The sequence below is a fragment of the Heterodontus francisci genome, chromosome 2 (assembly GCF_036365525.1).
Source record: "Heterodontus francisci isolate sHetFra1 chromosome 2, sHetFra1.hap1, whole genome shotgun sequence".
NCBI classification, from domain to species: Eukaryota; Metazoa; Chordata; class Chondrichthyes; order Heterodontiformes; family Heterodontidae; genus Heterodontus; species Heterodontus francisci.
Genome location: NC_090372.1, coordinates 115,594,034 through 115,611,364, shown reverse-complemented (window position 1 = coordinate 115,611,364; position 17,331 = coordinate 115,594,034). Strand labels below are relative to the sequence as shown.

General features: G+C 43.1%; 1 protein-coding gene across 1 annotated transcript in view; it reads left to right on the top strand.

Moving 5' to 3' along the window:
- The window catches only part of LOC137379849 (electrogenic aspartate/glutamate antiporter SLC25A13, mitochondrial), a 262,864-nt gene that overhangs the window by 629 nt on the left and 244,904 nt on the right, over positions 1-17,331 (top strand). The window lies entirely within an intron of this gene.

The window sequence follows — 17,331 nt, the reverse complement described above, 5'->3', positions numbered from 1 at the left end:
CTGGTTACTGACCTGCCACTGAAACACTGTCAAAGAACAAAGAAAATTACAGCACAGGAACAGGCCCTTCGGCCCTCCAAGCCTGCGCCGATCCAGATCCTCTATCTAAACATGTCGCCTATTTTCTTAGGGTCTGTATCTCTTTGCTTCCTGCCCATTCATGTATCTGTCTAGATACATCTTAAAAGACGCTATCGTGCCCGCGTCTACCACCTCCGCTGGCAACGCGTTCCAGGCACCCACCACCCTCTGCGTAAAGAACTTTCCACGCATATCCCCCCTAAATTTTTCCCCTCTCACTTTGAACTCGTGACCCCTAGTAATTGAATCCCCCACTCTGGGGGAAAAAGCTTCTTGCTATCCACCCTGTCTATACCTCTCATGATTTTGTACACCTCAATCAGGTCCCCCCTCAACCTCCGTCTTTCTAATGAAAATAATCCTAATCTGCTCAACCTCTCTTCATAGCTAGTGCCCTCCATACCAGGCAACATCCTGGTGAACCTCCTCTGCACCATCTCCAAAGCATCTACATCCTTTTGGTAATGTGGCGACCAGAACTGCACGCAGTATTCCAAATGTGGCCGAACCAAAGTCCTATACAACTGTAACATGACCTGCCAACCCTTGTACTCAATACCCCGTCTGATGAAGGAAAGCATGCCGTATGCCTTCTTGACCACTCTATTGACCTGCGTTGCCACCTTCAGGGAACAATGGACCTGAACACCCAAGTCTCTCTGTACATCAATTTTCCCCAGGACTTTTCCATTTACTGTATAATTCACTCTTGAATTGGATCTTCCAAAATGCATCACCTCGCATTTGCCCTGATTGAACTCCATCTGCCATTTTTCTGCCCAACTCTCCAATCTATTTATATTCTGCTGTATTCTCTGACAGTCCCCTTCACTATCTGCTACTCCACCAATCTTAGTGTCGTCTGCAAACTTGCTAATCAGACCACCTATACTTTTCTCCAAATCATTTATGTATATCACAAACAACAGTGGTCCCAGCACGGATCCCTGTGGAACACCACTGGTCACACGTCTCCATTTTGAGAAACTCCCTTCCACTGCTACTCTCTGTCTCCTGTTGCCCAGCCAGTTCTTTATCCATCTAGCTAGTACACCCTGGACCCCATGCGACTTCACTTTCTCCATCAGCCTACCATGGGGAACCTTATCAAATGCCTTACTGAAGTCCATGTATATGACATCTACAGCCCTTCCCTCATCAATCAACTTTGTCACTTCCTGAAAGAATTCTATTAAGTTGGTAAGACATGACCTCCCCTGCACAAAACCATGTTGCCCATCACTGATAAGCCCATTTTCTTCCAAATGGGAATAGATCCTATTCCTCAGTATCTTCTCCAGCAGCTTCCCTACCACTGACGTCAGGCTCACCGGTCGATAATTACCTGGATTTTCCCTGCTACCCTTCTTAAACAAGGGGACAACATTAGCAATTCTCCAGTCCTCCGGGACCTCACCCGTGTTTAAGGATGCTGCAAAGATATCTGTTAAGGTCCCAGCTATTTCCTCTCTCGCTTCCCTCAGTAACCTGGGATAGATCCCATCCGGACCTGGGGACTTGTCCACCTTAATGCCTTTTAGAATACCCAACACTTCCTCCTCCTTATGCCGACTTGACCTAGAGTAATCAAACATCTGTCCCTAACCTCAACATCCGTCATGTCCCTCTCCTCGGTGAATACCGATGCAAAGTACTCGTTTAGAATCTCACCCATTTTCTCTGACTCCACGCATAACTTTCCTCCTTTGTCCTTGAGTGGGCCAATCCTTTCTCTAGTTACCCTCTTGCTCCTTATATATGAATAAAAGGCTTTGGGATTTTCCTTAACCCTGTTTGCTAAAGATATTTCATGACCCCTTTTAGCCCTCTTAATTCCTCGTTTCAGATTGGTCCTACATTCCCGATATTCTTTCAAAGCTTCGTCTTTCTTCAGCCTCCTAGACCTTATGTATGCTTCCTTTTTCCTCTTAGCTAGTCTCACAATTTCACCTGTCATCCATGGTTCCCTAATCTTGCCATTTCTATCCCTCATTTTCACAGGAACATGTCTCTCCTGCACGCTAATCAACCTCTCTTTAAAAGCCTCCCAAATATCAAATGTGGATTTACCTTCAAACAGCTGCTTCCAATCTACATTCCCCAGCTCCTGCCGAATTTTGGTATAGTTGGCCTTCCCCCAATTTAGCACTCTTCCTTTGGGACCACTCTCGTCTTTGTCCATCAGTATTCTAAAACTTACGGAATTGTGATCACTATTCCCAAAGTAGTCCCCTACTGAAACATCAACCACCTGGCCAGGCTCATTCCCCAACACCAGGTCCAGTATGGCCCCTTCCCGAGTTGGACTATTTACATACTGCTCTAGAAAACCCTCCTGGATGCTCCTTACAAATTCTGCTCCATCTGGACCACTAACACTAAGTGAATCCCAGTCAATGTTGGGAAAATTAAAATCTCCTATCACCACCACCCTGTTGCTCCTACATCTTTCCATAATCTGTTTACATATTTGTACCTCTCTCACGCTCGCTGTTGGGAGGCCTGTGGTGCAGCCCCAACATTGTTACCGCACCCTTCCTATTTCTGAGTTCTGCCCATATTGCCTCACTGCTCGAGTCCTCCATAGTGCCCTCCTTCAGCACAGCTGTGATATCCTCTTTGACCAGTACTGCAACTCCTCCATCCCTTTTACCTCCCTCGCTATCCCGCCGGAAGCATCGATATCCTGGGATATTTAGTTGCCAATCATGCCCTTCCCTCAACCAAGTCTCAGTAATAGCAATAACATCATACTCCCAGGTACTAATCCAGGCCCTAAGTTCATCTGCCTTACCTACTACACTTCTTGCATTAAAACAAATGCACCTCAGACCACCAGTCCCTTTGCGTTCATCATCTGCTCCCTGTCTACTCTTTTCCTTAGTCACGCTGACTTCATTATCTAGTTCCTTACAGGCTTTAGTTACTACCTCCTTACTGTCCACTGACCTCCTCATTTGGTTCCCATCCCCCTGCCACATTAGTTTAAACCCTCCCCAACAGCATTAGCAAAAGCACCCCCAAGGACATTGGTTCCAGTCCGGCCCAGGTGTAGACCGTCCAATTTGTAATAGTCCCACCTCCCCCAGAACCGGTCCCAATGTCCCAAAAATCTGAACCCCTCCCTCCTGCACCATCTCTCAAGCCACGCATTCATCCTGACTATTCTTTCATTTCTACTCTGACTATCACGTGGCACTGGTAGCAATCCTGAGATTACTACCTCTGAGGTCCTACTTTTTAACTTGGCTCCTAACTCTCTCAATTCTGCTTGTTGGACCTCATCCCGTTTTTTACCTATATCATTGGTGCCTATGTGCACAACGACAACTGGCTGTTCACCCTCCCCTTTCAGAATGTTCTGCAGCCGATCTGAGACATCCCTGACCCGTGCACCTGGGAGACAACATACCATTCGGGAGTCTCGTTGTCGACCACAGAACCGCCTATCTACTCCCCTTACAATCGAATCCCCGATAACTATAGCCCTTCCACTCTTTTTCCCGCCCTTCCGAACAGCAGAGCCAGCCACGGTGCCATGAGCCTGGCTACTGCTGCCTTCCCCTGGTGAGGCATCTCCCTCAACAGTATCCAAAACGGTATACCTGTTTTGGAGGGAGATGACCGCAGGGGACACCTGCGCTGCCTTCCTGCTCTTTCTCTGCCTTTTGGTCACCCATTCCCTTTCACCCTCAGCAATCTTTATCTGCGGTGTGACCAATTCACTAAACGTGCTATCCACGACCTCCTCAGCATCGCGGATGCTCCAGAGTGAGTCCATCCGCAGCTCCAGAGCCGTCATGCGGTCTAACAAGAGCTGCAGCTGGACACACTTCCAGCACGTGAAGGAGTCAGGGACATCAGCCGTGTCCCTGAGCTCCCACATTGAGCAAGAGGAGCATAACACAGGTCTGAGATCTCCTGCCATTTTCAATCTTAAGCTTAAGTTAGTCTTAACTTAGATAAACGAAAAAGGAACGAAAAGTTTTCACCAATTACAGGAAAAAAAAGAAATAGAAAAAGCCTTACCTTATCTGCACACCACCGAGTCCTTTTTTTTTGGTTAGAGGAGGAGGGCGGGTGGGAGACACTACAGGTGTAGTGTCTCGGGTTCAGCCGCTGCCCAAATATATAGGACTCACTTACCCAGCTGCCACCTCGCTCTCCCTGTCGCCGCCAGCTGCCACCTCGCTCTCCCTGTCGCCGCCAGCTGCCACCTCGCTCTCCCTGTCGCCGCTGCAAAAAGAAACCTTTCATGATTTTGAACAGCTCCATAAAATCTTATCCCTCTCTGCTGTAAGGAGAACAATCCCAACTTCTTCAGTCTCTCCATATAACTGAAGTCCCTCATTCCTGGTACCATTCTTCTCCACCCTTTCCAAGGCCTTGACATTGTTCTGAAAGTGTGGTGTCCGGAATTGAACACAGTACTCAGGCTGAGGCCAAACCAGTGTTTTAAAAAGATTTACCATTACTTCCTTGCTTTTATAATCTAAATAAAGCCAAGGATCCCATATGTTTTTTTTAACAACTTTCTCAACTTGTCCTGCTACATTCAAAGATTTGTATACATACACCCTTGGGTCTGTCTGTTCCTGCACCCTCTTTAAAACCGTACCATTTAGCTTATATTGCCTTTCCTGATTCTTCCTAACAAAATGTAGCACTTCAAAATGTAACTTATCAGCCCCCACCCCCACCACTTTGATCATGCTTTAAATGTGTGTGCTCACTTCACTGGCCTGTCTATGTCCTCTTGAAGTCTATCACTATCCTTCTCACAGTTCACAATATTTTCAAGTTCATATCATTTGTAAACTTTTAACTTATGCCCTGTAGGTTCAAGTCATTAATATATATCAAAAAGAGCAGGGATCCTAATGCTGACCCCTGGAGAATACCACTATATACTTCCCTCCAATCCAAAAAAAAAACACCTTTCACCACTGCTGTGTTTCCTTTCTCTTAAGCCAATTTTGTATCCATGGTGCCTCTGTCCTTTTAATCTCATGGGCTTTAATTTTGTCAACAAGTCTGAAGTAGAAGAAGCTGAAGACTGACTGTGAGCAACAGTCACAATTGCATAGGATGCCGTTAGTCACTTTGAGTAGGGCGGTCTTGGTGCTGTTGCTGGGGTAGGAGACAGGTTGGAGCACTGTTGCAAGGCAACTGTGCAATCCAGGGCTTTGGAAAGATTGTAAATAAGGTGTCAGAGAAAATGGAGGAATAGAAGATGAGAGTTGTTCTCTACAAAAGCTAATGCTGGTTAAGGAATGTGATCATTAAGGTGGATTTTTATGATCAGAAGTATTATGAGCTTTTGCTTTTTCAGTTAAAAACACAAACATGTTGTACCCCCTAGCTTCTTGAATTAGCAGATGATACATGCAGCCTGTATAGCACTCATTTTGATCGCACACTGATGTCAGCAGTACTGGTTTCCTATAAGTACTTGGCATTTCGGGATGCTGTTAGCTCCTACTCTCACCACTTTGATCATGCTATATGTGGTTGGGCTGTAGAATACCTGTGCTGTTAGAGAACTGAAGTGATGTTATATCTTTGGTTACTGGATGACCTAAATTACAGTTTAATACTTCAAGCCAAGGTCTAGAGTCTATTGAAATACTGAGACAATTGTGTGTATCCTATGTCATGTGTCCCATGTAATATGATTTTGAGATTTGAATTTGAACTGCATTTTCCAAAGAGCTTTCCACTTAGTGCTTGGAGAATTTTGTGATTTTATTAATACTTAGTCTACTGTATGGCTCAGTCAGCATATATGAAGATTAAATTTATAGCAGGGAAAAATGGGCACCCCCACCTCCCAAAATTAGTAGAAATATTACTTTATGTAGCCAGAATGCCTTGTCCCTTCCCCCACCCTATGCACTCAAGCCGCTCAGATCAAAAATGAATAAATTGGATCAATCAAAATTTTGAAGGGCCTGGATAGAGTGGAGGTGAAGGGCGTATTTACCTTAGTAGAGAGGTCAGTGACTAGGGGGCATAGATTTAAACTGATTGGTAGAAAGATTAGAGGGGAGTTGAGGAAAAATCTTCTCACCCAGAGGGTGATGGGGGTCTGGAATTCAGTGCCTGAAAGGGTAGTTGAGGCAGAAACCCTCAACTCATTCAAAAGAAGTCTGGATGTGCACCTCAAGTGCTGTAATCTGCAAGGCTACAGACCAAATGCTGGAAGGTGGGATTAGAATGGGTGGATCGTTTTTCGGCTGGCACAGACATGATGGGCCAAGTAACCTCTTTCCATGCCTTAAACTTTCTATAACCCTTAAACAATCATTGCTTCCAGTATAGAAATCATCCCAATCAATATGAAGTACCAGTATACCCTGCTGCAGGCAATCCTGTCAATGCTTTACAGGTCAGCTCTGCAAAAAATTCTAAAGTTTATAACTGTTTGAATTGCCGAAATTTTCATTCTTTAATTTGTTGTATGAGACTTTACGGTAGAATCATTTTGTAGTGATTGCTATTTCTAGTGATCACGCCAGTATAAGAATCAAATCCTAGTTGTCTAACCAATTCGATTAAACCTGCATGCTGTTTTCATTGATGTGCTGCTAAATTTGTGATGGCCAACCAGAAGTTAGGAAGAATAGAAAGAAGGTGGTGCTCAGATTCAAAACCGGCACAGTGAGCGAAATTGGGAACAAGCCCTGTTGTTAAAGTGGTAATTAATATTCCTACCTATTAAAATGTCAGATGACGCATTTGCCCATGAAAACACTAGGCAGCACTTGGCAGTTAATGGGTTTGGACCTCTTTGTCACTAAGATAGAAACTATCTGTCTGTCACTTCCCCTTCCTTCCCATATCCCATTGGACCAGATTTTCACTAAGGTTTCCCCTGCTGTAGCCTTGAACTCACATCTTTCTCTATTTTTCTCCTATCTCCCCTCATACCATTTCCGAGCTCATCTTGTCCATGGGACCCATCTACTGCTCCTTCAACTCTATTCCCACCAAATTACTGACCACCCAACTTCCTTTCCTGGCCTCCATGTTAGCTGACATTGACTCTACATGGCCACTCAGTCACACATGGACAGCCGCTTAGAATGAGAGCCATGCGGTCACCAAGAACAACGTGGAATAAGCCATCAGCGTCCTGAAACAATGGTTCTGCTGCCTAGACCACTCGGGGGAGCCCTCCAGTACTCGTTGAGCATGCCTCCAAATTCTTGGTGGTCTGTTGCATCTTACACAAGCTGGCTGTCATGAGGGTGCGGCCCTGGTCAGCAGGCCTTCGAAGGCACTTCGGGAAGAGGAGAAACAGGAGGAAGATGACTATAAGTAGGAAAAGGGAGGGAGGAGGCATCCGGAACCCCTTCACTCCGATTGGCTGCCTGTTACTTGTTGTTCAGATTTCGGTTTGCCTAAGATCTCATCCCCCGATCACCATAGCTGCACAATTCCCCATTTTGCAATGCCTCTGCTGTGGACCTTCACAATGTCCTCTTGGCAAAATCCTAAACGAAAAGGCATCACAAAAAAAATTGCATAACAACTTTATCCAACAACACTTTGAATAATACATACCAAACTGACATATTCCCCCTAGTGCATCAGGGGCAGATGGTGGCGTAGTGGGATTGTCACTGGACTAGTAATCCAGAGGCCCAGTCTATGCCCTGGGGACAGGGGTTCAAATCCCACCACAGCTGGTGGAATTTAAAAACTTAATTAATTGAAAAGTTCAAATAATTGAAAAGTCCAGAATTGAAAGCTAGTCTCAGTAATGGTGCCATAAAACTATTATCATAAAACCCCTCTGTTCTTGAGGGATGGAAATCTACATGTGACTCCAGACCCACAACAATGTGGTTGACTCGTAACTGCCCTCTGAAATGGCCTAGCAAGCCACTCAGTTACTTTCGCAAGGGCAGTTGCTAGTGATTTTCACATCCCATGAAAGAATATATATAAAAAAAGTAATCTCCTCAGTGCCTGTCTTTTGCAGTGCGACCCTAGTGCCTGCAATTGGATGGTGGAAAGCTGCTGACTTTCATTGGGGGCAGAGCAGCTCTGGGTCTTGAGGGCCTGGTTTCAGACTGCACCACTTTGGCGTGGCAGAGGTTTGGACTGGCTAGCTGAAAGGTGTTTGTGCTCCGGGGAGCCACTGTTACTTTCCCAGGCCGGTGCCTCAGCAATCCTAGTAATCAGCTGGAGCACAGATTGCTGGACTGCAGTGAGAGCCTGCAAGCCCCTTTGGTATCCACAGCCATGATGACAACAGTCTGAGCCTGTATGGTACCATGCTAGGTCGCATGGCAGCAAGCATAGATTTCATAACCTTAATCTGAGCTTCCACTGCAGCACTGAGATATTAGGTGGTTTCTGCCTGTGCTGTAAAAAAAAAAGCTGAGACATTGACCACTAGTCACTGCATCACAGCTGGGTCTTGAGAGCTGTCATGGAGTTGGCCATCTCTTCTGCGCTGGAATGGTTGATTCCTAGCTCTGCACGATACCATGAACCAAGCTGGACTCCTTCATACTCCTTGACAGTGACAACAGGCTCTCTGGCAGGCTTGTGTACCAGTGTACCAAGCATCTCTCTCTGCATGCCCAACAGTGTTTTTCTGTTTGTCTCCTCATCTGAGGCTTCTGCAGCAGAAATTGTGTGTAATCTTGTCCTCTGGTGAGCTGGCATCCTTTCCCTCTGTCCTGGCTGCAGTCCACTCGGACCTGGTGACTTGCCAGTGCCGATCCTGTCTCTATAGTACCTTCTCTACTACAATGCAGTGCCAGTATTTGAGCTGGTGGCTGCAAATGTCAAATCAAGTGCTTCTTCAACATAAGAGCATGGACGTTATGCTAGAACTATATAAAAACACTAGTTCGGTTACAGCTAGAATATGGCACATTATTCTGATCATCACATAACAGGAAGGATGTGATTGCATTAGGGAAGATAGAGAGGAGATTTATGAGGATGTTGACAGGAATGGAGCATTTTAGCAATGGCGATAGATTGGATAGGCCACAGCTGTTTTCTTAGGAACAGAGAAGGGCTGAGGGGAGATTTAATTGCAGTGTATAAATATGAGGGGCCTAGATTGAGTGGATAGGAAGGACATGTTTCCCTTCGCAGAGAGGTCAATAAACTGGAGGAATAGATTTAAAGTAATTGGTAGAAGGATTAGAAAGGAGTTGAGAATATTTTTCCACCCAGAGGGTGGTAGGGGTCTGGAACTCACTGCTTGAAAGAGTGGTAGGAGCAGAAGCCCCCATCGCATTTAAAAAGCACTTGGATATGCACTTGAAGTGCCATAATCTACAAGGCTACAGACCAACAGCTAGAAAGTGGGATTCGGCTGGATAGCTCTTTTTGGCTGACATAGACATGATGGCCCAAATGGCCTCCTGCTGTGTCGTAAATTTCTAAGATTCTACGATCAGAGGTGAGCTGTTGCTTGTGGCGTTCATGATGAAACTGCACTGACTGGCTAGGGGGTAATTGTTGAGTATCTGAACAAAAATGTGGAAGGGGAGGTTAGGGGTGACGGTGGAATGCAAGAGGTCCATGGTCATACCATCTGCAACTTGCCCTTCATGCCAGATAGTAGGATGACGTTGCAGTGGGATTTGAGAAGGCACATAAGGCAGGATCGTACCATCATCCTGAATGTTCTTGGCGATGCTGGGTGTACCTGTCTCAGTCATTGCTAGCCCCATGATGCAGAGCACTGTGTTGTCCAAAGAGCTAAGGAGATGCAGACATGCCTGTCCCATGGAGGGTCTCTACTACTCCCTGTGGTTATGTGTGACCTTGTCCTGCAAGAGAGAGTGAAGAATGTCAGTGAGTGTGTTGCAATGTATTTGGGTGATGTACCTGCCATAGTTGAATAGTGGGAAGTATGTGGGAGAGGTAGGTGCAAGTCTGGCACTGTCTGTATTTGGGTGAGGTGGAGCATCTGAATGTTAGTCATGAGTACTGATTGCTGATACATGATTAATGGGGCTGTGGTGCATTGAGCAGCATCGGATTGGTGGTGTCACTTGAAGATGCATTTACTGAACTTGATCATTTGTGTGAGGTCATTGAACTTTTTCTGGCACTGCAGCCCAGTCCTTGGGGCCAGACTCTGGGAATTCACCCCTCTGGCCACCAGCTCCCATTCCCTTGGCAGGGCATGCCCTCTGTGGAAACATGACCTCCCTCCTCCTCCTCCTCAACCTCCCGTACTAAGGCCTCCAACACCACACCAGTGAACCTGAGATCAATCTCTCTGGCCTGTTGTTCTATTTGCAGTTGTCTTCCTTCCATCAAAGACTTGCTGGCACTGTTCCAGCAGCTGCTGTAGCATGAGTTCACCTCTTTAAGAGCGGCAGAGTGCCTTTGAAAATTGCAGGCTAGCTGTACATTGTGTTAGATATGCACAAACCTGCACCTCCCCACCCCCCCAACCCTCTGAGCTTGCAGCTAGTCAGTAGAGCATTTTACACAGGGTTGCATGCTACAATCATATTGATGATCAGATGGCATGAAGTTTGTGCACTTGCTGCTTCAGTGGAACCAGGCACTGAGTAATTGCTTATGTGGTCCCTGTGTCTGCCAACGTCCTTAATCGAATTTTTGCCTCAGTATTTTTGTTCACACCTCTCTGTGGTGCCCTTGCTGGTCAGTCTGCTTTAACCACAAAAAGTCAAATGTCCCATCACTGGTCAGCATTGTTCTGTGGCCCAGTCTTCATACTTTGGCTCCCTCTGGTTAGTGCTGCTGTGTGTCCTCATATTTGCACTTTGGAGTGTTTGGTTGCATGTGCCAAATAGACAGCAAATGTTACACATTGCAATCAGGGAAAATTTAATTCACTCTCTAATGCACCTTGTTATCCAATCCTGAAGCTATGTATGGGACAGGCAGCGGTAGTATCCGAGAGAAGTCTCATACTCTACTGGGTGGGTTGCTGTCTTTTTATGTTTCAATGGAGCCACAGCACAGAGATAAATTACTTTGATTCTGAAAATCCTTATTAATCCCAAAGAAAGTGAGCTAAAATAGCTGATTTTTCTGGGTGGCATAGAAAGTTCATCATAGGGGCATCTCATTTTGAACTACAATTACATCTCTTCTTCTTTGGCCTCCTTGTCTCGAGAGACAATGGGTAAGTGCCAGGAGGTGGTCAGTGATTTGTGAAGCAGCGCCTGGAGTGGCTATAAAGGCCAATTCTAGAGTGGCAGACTCTTCCACAGGTGCTGCAGATAAAATTGGTTGACAGGGTTGTTACGCAGTTGGCTCTCTCCTTGCGCTTCTGTCTTTTTTCCTGCCAACTGCTAAGTCTCTTCGACTCGCCACACTTTAGCCCCGCCTTTATGGTTGCCCGCCAGCTCTGGCGATCGCTGGCAACTGACTCCCACAACTTGTGATCAATGTCACAGGACTTCTTGTCGTGTTTGCAGACGTCTTTAAAACGGAGACAAGGACGGCCGGTGGGTCTAATACCAGTGACGAGCTCGCTGTACAATGTGTCCTTCTACATCTAACAACTATTCATTTTACCATATTAACTTTCCCCGGAAAATTGTTCACTTCCCCAACTCAATTCTTACTGCCCCACGTCACTCACTTGAATTACTATCCATTCCAGCTTTCAAGTACTCTTTACCCATTCAGCTACTCTTTCTACCTCATCTCAGTTCTTTATTTCAGCTTTCCCCAGGAGTCCTCAATTCTTTGCTGCACCTGCTACTGACTGTTGTCTTCAAACTGCTCATCAGCCTGCATTTAAAAAAATTAATTCTCAGAAAATGGCGTGGTCGTATTTATTGCTCATCCCTGGTTACCTCAAGCACTTGGTGGTGAGCTGCCTTTTTAAACTGTTGCAGTGCAGCAGTTTGATGTAACTGAGAGGCTAGTCTTGCCACTTTAGAGGACAGTTAAGCGTCAACCACATTACAGCTCACTGTCCCAATTCCTAAACAACTTTTACGCCATTCCTAAATCATCACGTTACCAACAACCCATCCCAAATACCATGTCCTCTCATACTATCCCTGACACTGCACCATCTATAAAATACTACTTCCTCTGACTTCCTGTCAGTATGCACAAATGATTCACTAGTTAGTATGAAGAATAGAAATAAATGAAATGAATGCATTGATGATTGCAATCCACTAATTAAACTTCCTTGCACCCGAGGCTAGGATATATGTCCTGGCTCAAATTGAAACTGCCTAACTACCTACCTTAAAATTTCAGGTAAAATGATTGTTGTGTAACATAGCTGTCTTTGCCATATTAAAAAAGGCATTATGCTACAGATATAATATAAAATTGTTGTCCTACACTAAACTGTGCAGCTTCAGGATTTATGTCCTCAGTGCTAGGGTGGATTTTAGAGTCAAACTGTATGGGTTTTATTGATTAGTGGCAGCTAAATGGGAATTTGCCAGTGACACTCAAGTCCCATGAACGAATAAAAAAAAGTGCAATAACTGAAAATTTGTAGATGCATCATGTCAAAATTGAGGATGGATTGTTGGAGCAGAAGCTTTATATAGAGCTTTACTTGGGTGAGGGGACTGAAGGAGAACTATATCTGGCTGCCTTGCTCCATGCCTTGCGTTGTGGCTCAATATAAATTAAAATTTGATAGCTGCAGTTTTATGCAAGTCTGTTGGCCAAGTTCATCTGTATGATCCCACTTGAAGGGAGATGTCCACAGTTAAGTAGCAGTAAGGCGTAAGAAAAGCTTAGATTTTAAAAAAAAAATTTATCAGCATAGTTCAGCATACATTCTTAAAGTTAAATGATTAATTTAAAACAGATTAGTGAACAATATATAAAGTGATTAAAAGTTGAACTTCTAGGATTTGTTTGTAGAGGAAACTGAATTTGGAACACTGACTTTTTAAATGTATCTGCCAAAAGTGAAATAATATTGTGTTGGTTTAAGCTCACTGTGTAGTGGTAAATAATGGGCCCTTGTGTGGTAATAAACAGTAACCTCAATCTGATTTGATTAGTAACGATAATGTGGCTGCTCTTCAAACCCTGAGAGTTTAACATATTGACTTCATTTACTAAAAGTGAATTAAAACCAAATGATTCTAATATAGTTGGAAGAGCTTGTATACTGGCAGAGTGGCTTATAACTTTGTTTTAGAAAGCTTCTAAATTAACAGTACAGACATTTAAAAGTAGTTTCTTTGAATTTGCTTCCAACAAGATGTGCAGTTTCATTATACAAATAGTACAAATCCTGTATTCCTTTTTATTAAAGAGGAATTTTATGGTTGGGAAGTACTTTCAAGGTAAAACATTGTCCTTTTAGTTGGAATGCAATGTTTTGTTTTTGAAATGAAGAATTTGGGGCAAAAGTTTCTGAACTTGGGTCCTTTCAGCCAAGAAAATAACTTCCCACCAATTGTGTACAAAACCAGCCATTATGCTATTTCTGAGGGTGGCCCAGAAACTTACTTTGGGGTATATTCCCCCTCTTCAGCCTCTAAAAGTACCAAGGCCGTCTCTTTACTGGCTTCCCATCATGACCTGCATTATGAAGAAAGAGAGAGCTAGCATTTATATCACACTTTACATGCCTTCAGTATGTCCAAAGTGCTTCACAGCCAATGAAGTACTTTTGAGGTGTAGTAACTGTTCATAATCAAAGTAAACACTCAATCAGTTTACTTACAGCGGGGTCCCACAAATAACAATGAGATAAATGAGCAGACAACCTGTTTATATGGTTTTGGTTGAGGGATAAATGCTGCCCTGGACACTGGGAGTTCTACCAGAAGTATCAGCCATCAGCCAAGATTATGTGCTCAAGTCTCTGCTGGGACTTGAACCATAACCTTCTGACTTCGAGGTGAGAATGCTACTGTTCAGCTGAACTCAAAGTTTGGGACCTCACAACAGCGGAATTTAAGCTATGTTCGCTATTCCTGGTGTCTCATGTTGGAGACCTTTCCTTTTGTACATGAAAGTTAACAGTGATGGTGAATGAATCAGCCAGCCAGCACCTTTGCAGACTTGGTGCTGAACAGCATTGCTTTTTGGATGCTACTCAGCAGGTAGTACTTCAAAATTTACTACCACCCAAGTAGCCAAGATAAACCAGTGATCATGCAATGAATAGCTAAGAAGATGATTGAGTGCCTTTTGTATTGCAACCATCTTACAAGGAAGATGGCCAAGGTACAGGTTGAATTTAATTCAGTTGCAGCTTTGTAGATATTTCTTAAAAGGGGTCTGCTAGTATTTAAAAGGCTAACTCAATTTTTTATTGAATATTACTATCGAGATTTGACTTACAGGCATTAATCAGATCAGAACTAGCTAACAGCTCCTCTACAGGTATTACCTTGCTTAATTGGCATTATTTTGGTATACTCATACAGGGTATGACTATAATTTTCAAAATTATAATGAAATGAAAATGGTGGCAGAAAACTGCAGAGTGACAAAAAATGGATACACGGTTAAGCCAGGAAATTATAGAACAGTTAGTCTTGTTAAATTACTAGAATCTGGAATTTAGGATAATGCATTTGGCAAAATATGGGATAATCAGGGACCATGGATTTCTTAAAGCCAGGTCACAATTGACAAACTTTACAGAATTTTTTTGAAGAGGTAACAGAAAATAAAGGAAATGAAGTGAATGTGGTTTATTTGGGTTTTCAAAAAGCACGATAAAGTACCACATAAATAAAGAGACTTGTGACAAAAGATAATCGAATGGGATTAAGGGCAATGTGGACATATGAATAGAGAGATGTTGGAGAGCAGAAAGCAAAGATTAGGGGTTAAAAATATTTCTTGGACTAAAATTTGTGCCTGTTACTAAACATTTAAATGATCTTAATTTAGAAATTGAGAGAACAATATTGAAATTTGCAGATGAAAGCAAGAATGGGGAAAGAAAATGTACCTTAAGTGGTTACATTTTAAATAGAGCGAGTAAGGAGTGTTGTTACACAGGCCATTAAAAGTAGAAAAGGCCATAAAGAATGGCAATCCGAATTCCTAGATTTGTATCTAGAGGCATAGAATACAAAAACAAGATAATGTTGAATTTGTTCAAGACCTTAGTAAGGCTGGCATTGATGTATTATGTACAATTTTGAGCATCCATTATAGCAAGGGAAAAGCTGGAGTGGGGACTAACTGACATCAGGGATAAAGGGTTATAGTTATAGAGAGATTTGAGAAGCTGGTGTGTTTTTCAGAAGGGCCTAGAAGGTTAAGGAATCCTGATTATTTCTTCAAGTTAAATAAGATAATATACCCAGTTTGGGTCTCCACCTATTATTGAAAATATCAAGGTCCTGGAGAAGGTACAGAGGTGGGTGACAAAGATTATATCTATTTTTAGAGCTCCATGAAGTTAGGGCTATTTTTATTCGAGAAATGTAGAATTGAGGGGCTATGATTGAGGTTTTTAAATTGTTGATGGAATTAGATTTCACATTGTAGCTTTCCTCATTGTAAAGGTTTTTTTTTTAACCTCCCTTAATTCCTTTTGTGAGCCACTTGAATTTTGTTATTTGAAACCGGATGACTGGGGGAAAACAGATAAAATCAGGCGCAAGAGATGTTTTAGATGTTTCATGGAGAGTTACCAGCCTCGAACAGATTGCTGAAGTGGTGAATATGAATTGCCGGCAGCTCTTCAATGAAGAGATAGACAAGTTCTTGAGAGAGGAAGATTTTTCCAGTTATAGAGGATAAGTTGTTAGATAGCTGGGAATAGTAGCATTTATGGGTTACTGCTGTCTCATGGAGTTTTTCTTGACTGTGTGGGAAGTCAGAGAGGAATTTCCCAGTGATTTTCGTAAATTGGGCTTAGGTTTTCTCGCTGCTTTTTGCCTCTCAGACGATTACATGATGAGGGATAGATTGTGTAGTAACTGCATCATGCCTGGATAGACAGGACTGATACACCAGATGGTCTTTTCCTGTACTTTTTTCTTGTGTATGACTGAGTAAATTAAGGGTGACCGATGGAAGTCTTAAAGATCATGAAGGGTGATACTGATAGTTTATTTCCATTGGTTGCGAGACTATAATGACAAGGCACAAATTTAAGATAATTACAAAAAAAATTAAAGGGAGCTTAGAGAAAAAAATTCCTTTCTGTAGTTTCTAAAAGAGACCTACCAATATTATGGTTCAAATGGGAAGGCACAATTCCACTTCAGCCATGATTAGGAAGGGCTGGTGACCGTTTGAAAAGCCTGATAGCATTCTCTTTGAAGGGGAGCCAGTGAGCCACTGGGTCTGATTTAATTAGATATGGTCTGAGTTTTTAGTTACCGAATCTATTACTTTATAACTATTGTGTACAAATCCCATACCTATTCACTCAGCAGTTTTTTCACCTCAGATGCATCCATTTGTTCCCACCTAAAACTTTTGCCACCAGACTACAACTGTGAGCAGTTGAAGCTACATGATCCTTAGTATTTTTTTACTGAATTTCAAGGTAATATGCATTGCAAAAACTGTGGGTGTTCTTTTTTAATATTGTAACTAATATTCTCAGTATTAAATAACTGGTAACTTTAAATCCAGCTCAGCGCCCTGGGCATTGTAAGAATATGCATTTACCAATAATATCAACTGCTACAATGTCTTTGCTATTTACAAAAGATTTAAAATTGTCACAAAACATCTAGAATACCATTATTACCAATCTTGTTCTTGTATAGTAAAGTTAAATTAATTTCAATAATGACTTTCTATTCAGAAACTTTGCATATGTACAGTATCTTTCATTGCTGATGAAAGACGTGGCTTTTTTCCCTAAGAAATGGTGGGACCAAATTAGTCTGCTTATATCTTACATTGGCATTTCTATTAATCACTAGAGTCATTTATTTACGGCACAGAAGAAGGCCTTTCAGCCCGTTGAGTCCATGCCGGCTGTTCACGTAGCCAAAGAGAAACAACAAAGTTCAGAGGAGTCACTGACCATACTATTTCTTTAAATTCATTCACAGGATGTGGGTGTCACTAGTAAGGCCAGTATTTACTGCCCATCCCTAATTGCCCTTGAGAAGGTGGTGGTGTGCCATCTTCTAGAATATAACTGAGTGACTTGCTGCATCATTTCAAAGGGCAGTTAAGAGTCAACCACATTGCTGTAGGTCTGGAGTCACATGTAGGCCAGACTGGGTAAGGAAGGCAGATTTCCTTCCTTAAAGGACATAAGTGAACCTGATGGGTTTTTACGACAATTCGCTAGTTACATGGTCACCATTACTG